The sequence below is a fragment of the Panthera onca genome, chromosome B1 (genome assembly GCF_046562875.1).
Source record: "Panthera onca isolate mPanOnc1 chromosome B1, mPanOnc1 haplotype 2, whole genome shotgun sequence".
Taxonomy (NCBI): domain Eukaryota; kingdom Metazoa; phylum Chordata; class Mammalia; order Carnivora; family Felidae; genus Panthera; species Panthera onca.
In genome coordinates this window covers 56,941,593-56,947,592 of record NC_138342.1, presented here as the reverse complement: position 1 = coordinate 56,947,592, position 6,000 = coordinate 56,941,593, and positions in this window count along the sequence as shown.

Here is a 6,000-nt window from a genome sequence, read left to right as displayed (position 1 = left end):
CATAGAAAATAAAACATGTTGAGGGATGATTTGGGTTAAGTTTGATAATTATACTTTCTTTTTTTATGAAGATCTAATAGCAAAGAGCAAAGTGGTGTTCCTTGTGTTTGCTGTGAAGTAGAGTTCAACTGCCCTACGGTAGAGAAGCTTATCATATATATTTTGTGTCAGCTTGGAGTTTTAATATCTCAATAGTGTTGTTGAAACTATCTGGTTGTTTGCTTTTCTGACCTATGACTTTATTTGCCATTTGTTCTGCTTCTCATACATTCTTTAAATTCTCTTTTAAATTTCTGTGAAATCTGTCCCTTAATTAGTTTTCTCTGCTTTAACTGAAATCTTCTTTTCTTGCCTTTATTATTGCAAAGGACCCCTAGCTGGTTTTCCTGTCTCTGTTTTTAATCTATTCCCATCCCATTGCTCTATAGCAGTTAGAATGAGTGATTATCTGAAGGTTGATCTATTATGTCACACAGATTCTTAAAAACCTTGCTTGCCTTCTCCATATCTGGGATCTAGTCTAAGGTCTTTCATGATCTAACCCCTCCCCATCTTTTCAATATTATCTCCCAACCTTGCTTTGCCCTTGTTGCTTTGGATTAACTTAAATGTTTGGCATTACGCATATTGCTACACTCACTCTTCCTCCAAGACTCTATCAAGTAGAACTTCTCTGCCTTCCTTATGTAAGAGGTACATGCCTCTTTTCAGGTTCCATAGCATACTAACTAAGCAGTTAATCACTCCAGCTGCAACATGTCCGTCTCTTCCACCAATGTATCTACTCTCAAGGTTGACATCTTTGAGTTTCTCTTTTTTACAACACAACAGGTTTGCTCCTCTGGTAGTTCTCAGGCCACCTCCCTCACCAGCAATAAAAATCCCTTTCCTCTTTCTAAAATCTTCTTAAGGGGCACCTGGGTGGCTCAGAAGGTTGGTTGAGCTTCCGACTTCAGCTCAGGTCATGATCTCGCTGTTAGTGAGTTTGAGCCCCACATTGGGCTTGCTGCTGTCAACCTGTCAGCGCAGAGCCTGCTTAGGATCTTCTGTCCCCCTCCCTCTGTTCCCCCGCTTGCACTCTCTCAAAAACAAACATTTTATTTATTTTTAATGTTTTTAAATTTACATTTATTTATTTTTGAGAGACAGAGAGAGACAGAACACAAGTGGGGGAGGGGCAGAGAGAGAAGGAGACACAGAATCGGAAGCAGGAGCCGTCAGCACAGAGCCCAACACGAGACTCAAACCCACAAATTGTGAGATCATGACGTGAGCCGAAGTCGGATGCTTAACCGACTGAGCTACCCAGGCTCCCCAAAACAAATAAATATTTAAAAAAATAATATCTTCTCAAAATTCTGTGCCATCAGGACCCTGAATAAAAAAATGATTCAGAGAAGTTGGACTCAAAATGAAGTCTAAGGAATAAACTTATTTATTTAGCCTTAATTTCCCTTTATGTGTATCTTTGAATGTGGTGTGATTAGAAATGTAATGGGGTGCCTGGGTGGCTCAGTTGGTTAAACATCCGACTTTGGTTCAGGGTGAATTGGAGCCCTGTTTTCAGGCTCTATGCTGACAGCTCAGAGCCTAGAACCTGCTTCAGATTCTGTGTCTCCCTGGCTCTCTGCCCCTCCCCTGCTCATGCTCTGTCTCTCAAAAATAAATAAAACGTTAAAAAAAAAATGTAAGTACAGTTGACCTTTGACAATATGGGTTTGAACTGCGCAGGTACTCTTATCTGAGGATTTTTTGAATAAATTGAGTCCAGATTGGTGAGTGTATTTTCTCTTCCTTTTCTTTAGTTTACTTACTTTATTGTAAGAATATAGTATGTAATAACATATAACATAAAAATAGATGTTAACCGACTGTTTACGTTATCAGTAAGGCTTCTGGTCAACAGTAGGCTATTATTAGTAGTTAAGTATTTGGGAATTCAAAAATGATACATGGATTTTCAATTGTAAGGGCAGGTGGGGCGGGGGCCAGGGAGTGTTGGCATCCTTAATCCTCCTGTTGTTCAAGTGTCAACTGTATGTCTAAAAGAGCTCATTTAATAAGTATAAAAAATTATGGGTGTTAATAAAGTTTTGTTTAGTCATCTACTTATTTTGAATATACTCCTGTCCCACCCATGGTAAGGTGATCTCCTAATATATTAACATAGGCCATTTAACATAGGCCATTTAAAGCAATGCTTAAGGATAAAAGGAACAGTCCCCTAGTGTAAAGTTTCCTGAGGCCCAAGGACTTCTAGCTTCAGAGAGTCCAGGAACCCACTTGTGGTATGTAAAATGTGATTAAGCCTACGTTATTGTACTGAGGGGCGGGGGACGGGGAAGGTCCATTGCTTTCAACAGATTCTCACGGGACTAAGTTTGAGGTTTTGTAGTCCCATGTTAATACCACCCCATATTTCATTCTTGTAATTAATTTCAGTCATGTCCCTGTTATTAGCTAAGAGAAACCTAAAACTGGTGTGCCCAGGGCAGTGTTTCCCGAAGTGTATTCTGTAGACCATCTGGATCAGGATCATCTGAGGTCCCTGTTAAAAATATAAGTCCCCAAATCAACACCAAGTCAGCTAAATCAGAATCTGTGATAGTAGGGCACAGAAATCTGCTTTTTAAACCTACCACATTAGGCACTCTGGATTGTAGCACTGTGATATGATAGATCCAAGGAGAAAATTAACTCAAGTGGAGTAATTTTTTAAAATGGATTAATAGTAACTAACACTAAGCACTTAACTACCTGCCAAGTGCTGTTCTAAATGCACATTATATGGTTTAACTACTTAAATGGCTATAACATCATATATTATCCAATGTGAGGAAACTGGGATGGAGATTAAGTAGGCCAAAGACACACTGTAAGTGGTGACCCTGGGATTTAAACAATCTGGCTCCAGAGGTCAAACTCCTAATTGCTACCCTGTATTATTTAAGGCAGACCATTTTATTCGTTTCCTCCAGAGTTTTTTGTTTTGTTTGTAGTTTTGAAAATATTTATTCTTAGTATTTACTATCACTTAAAGCTTTACATAGAAACCCATGTAAAAAAGTCATTTTCTTCTTCAAAAATGAATAAAGGAATCCAGAAAACATATCTGCAATGCATAGCTAAAGTAACTATATCAAATTAAAAACTTTGATATTGAGAAAATATACTTTAAGCAAAATTGATTTTTTTTTTTTTTTAACATTTACTCATTTTTGAGAGACAGAGTGTGAGTGGGGCAGGGGCAGAGAGAGGGAGACACAGAATCCCAAGCAGGTTTCAGGCTCTGAGCTGTCAACACAGAGCCTGACACGGAGCTCGACCTCATGGACTGCAAGATCATGACCTGAGCTGAAGTCAGATGCTTAACTGACTGAGCCACCCATGCACCCCAAACTTTAAGCAAAATTTAAAACATACATGTTAATGTTTGTTGATTTGGGTGGTATTAAATTTTTTATGTTTCTGTGTTTACACATTTAATGGCAAAATGCAAATGTGTTAAAAAGAATCACTACCTAAAAGAATTTTTTAAACTATGATTTATTACCTGAAGCAACTTTCAGCTTGAATGATTTGGAACTTTAGTTGAATCCTACATGATTTTGGGGGATCATTTATTATTCAGACAGTGGTACATGTTCCTCATTGTTATCTCTAAGATGTAAATTATACTGACCTTCACCTTTCTTGAATTACTTTGGTAATGTTAACATATTACTGTAACATTAACTTAAAATTCTTTTATTTTAGACAAGGAAGGAATAGGCAACTCCAGCTACTCCTCAGAGATGGAATTTATTTTTTTGTGTCAGATATGTGAGTATAATTATTTAAGTTACCGAAGCTATTTTTTATGTTTAGGATCACAAAAACTAATTTCCCAGTTTGCCAAAAGCTTTGACCATTGAGGTCTGATAAGCAAATAAATTTATTTCTACACAAAAATTAAAGGATACATTAATTCCTTCATAAGAATATAGGTAAGAAACAGTGGCTTAGAGAAATGATCTCAAAGCTAGTCAGCAGGTAGAGTAAGTCACTGGATCACTAATTTGGTATTTTCTTCCACTTTAATTTTTAATATTTTTATTATCAATAGTTACCCATAGCTTAACATGCTGACATAAAACAGGTTGTTGCCTTGGACTGATGCCAGAAACCAGTAATCTATTTTATTGGAACTGTTACCCATGAGACTCCCCGAAGTTCACAAAGGAGTCACTATGGTAAGTGATCACATTGAGTAGTTAGCAATTTATCATTCCCGTGTTATGACGATACCCAGCACATCTCAGTTCTCTTTGAGTAAATACGAAATTTGGGTGACATAAATATCATATACAGCAGTCTTTGTTACTTCATTAGCTATCAGTTCACATCAGGCAAGGTCATTTTTTATGTTCGGAATCAGGATAGCACCATCTATGGCCTAGCTTTTCCAGAATGAATTAACGTTTATAATGTATTGTGAGGTCTCTGAAGGAGTACTTGATACATTTGGGGGAATATTTAACAGGCATAACTTTTTTCTTTTCTTCCTTTAAAACATTTTTCCTCACCACAACGTTGTACATCTGGCAGGGATTTGACATAGAAAATCTTTTTAAGTCTAACTTCATTTCCTTGCTTTTTGTCTTGTGCCAGATTTTCTGTATTTCAAGTCACACAATGCTCCCCTCTTCTTCTAAACTTAGGACATTAAATTTCTGAATCACTTTTACATATATCTACACTTTATTCTCTATATTTGTGCAATGATAGGAATCGCTATACTATTAGCTACATTTCACTCAGCACCTGTGTGTGAGATGTGTTAATTCTCACACTATAGTAAGAGCCAACACTTACTAGGTGATTATTGTATAACAGGGATTGTTCTAAGTGCTTTACATTAATTAACAATTTAATTATATTAATCCTCATAAACTCTATGAAGTAGGTACTACTACTACTAATTGCAGTTTATATGAAAAACTAAGGAATGGAGAGGTGAAGCAACTTACCCCAAATCATAGACTAAGTGATGGAACTGGGTTAGGAACTTGGATAGTCTAGTCTACCCTCGAATTGGGAAAACTGTTTTACACCTGTTTCTCCTTTTACACTACAGCTATACTCACAATACTTCTGACACCAGATGTGAGTTTCCCCCCCCACCAATCAATTGTGTTGGGTGTTGTACAATTTAACTCAATTCTGACACTCTCTACCTGGAGATAATTCAAGTTGTTACCGTGGTTCTGACTGATCAGCTATAATCTGAGGTTCCCATGACCCCCTTCCTGGGTCCAATTAATTTGCTAGAGTGTCTCACAGAACTCATGCAAACACTTATGTTTATTACCAGTTTAAAGGTATAAATGATACCTTTATGATATGGATACAGGATACAGATGAATAGTCAGATGAAAAGATGCATAGGGTGAGGTGTGGGAGGGTGCCAAGCACAGAAGCTCTGTCCCCATGAAGTTGGAAAGCATCACCCTCCCGGTGTGGATGCATTCACCCATCTGGAAGCTCCTTTGAACTTCATACTATTGGGATTTTATGGAGGCTTTTTCACATAAGCATAATCAATCATCAGTTCCATTTCCAACCTCTCCCCTCTCCAGAGAATGGGGAGTGGAGCTGAAAATTCCAAGCTTCCAATTATGGCCTGGTCTTTCTGGTGAGCCATCACCATCATCCAAAAGCCATGCTAGGAGCCCACCCACAGTTACCTTTCAGCTCAGATCATTCACAGTCGTGGGATTGAGCCCCAGGTTGGGCTCTGCAGCAAGTGTGAAGCCCACCTGAGATTCTTTCCCTGCCTCTCCCCTGCTCATGTGTGTGCACTCTATCTCTCTCAAAATAAATAAACATTAAAAAAAAATAAAGAACAAAAGATGCTCCGAGTGCTCTTATCACTTGGGAATTAACAAGGGTTTACTGTTCCAAGAATCGGGACAGAGCCAATACATATATTTTCTATTATCTCACAGCTCTTAACCATTG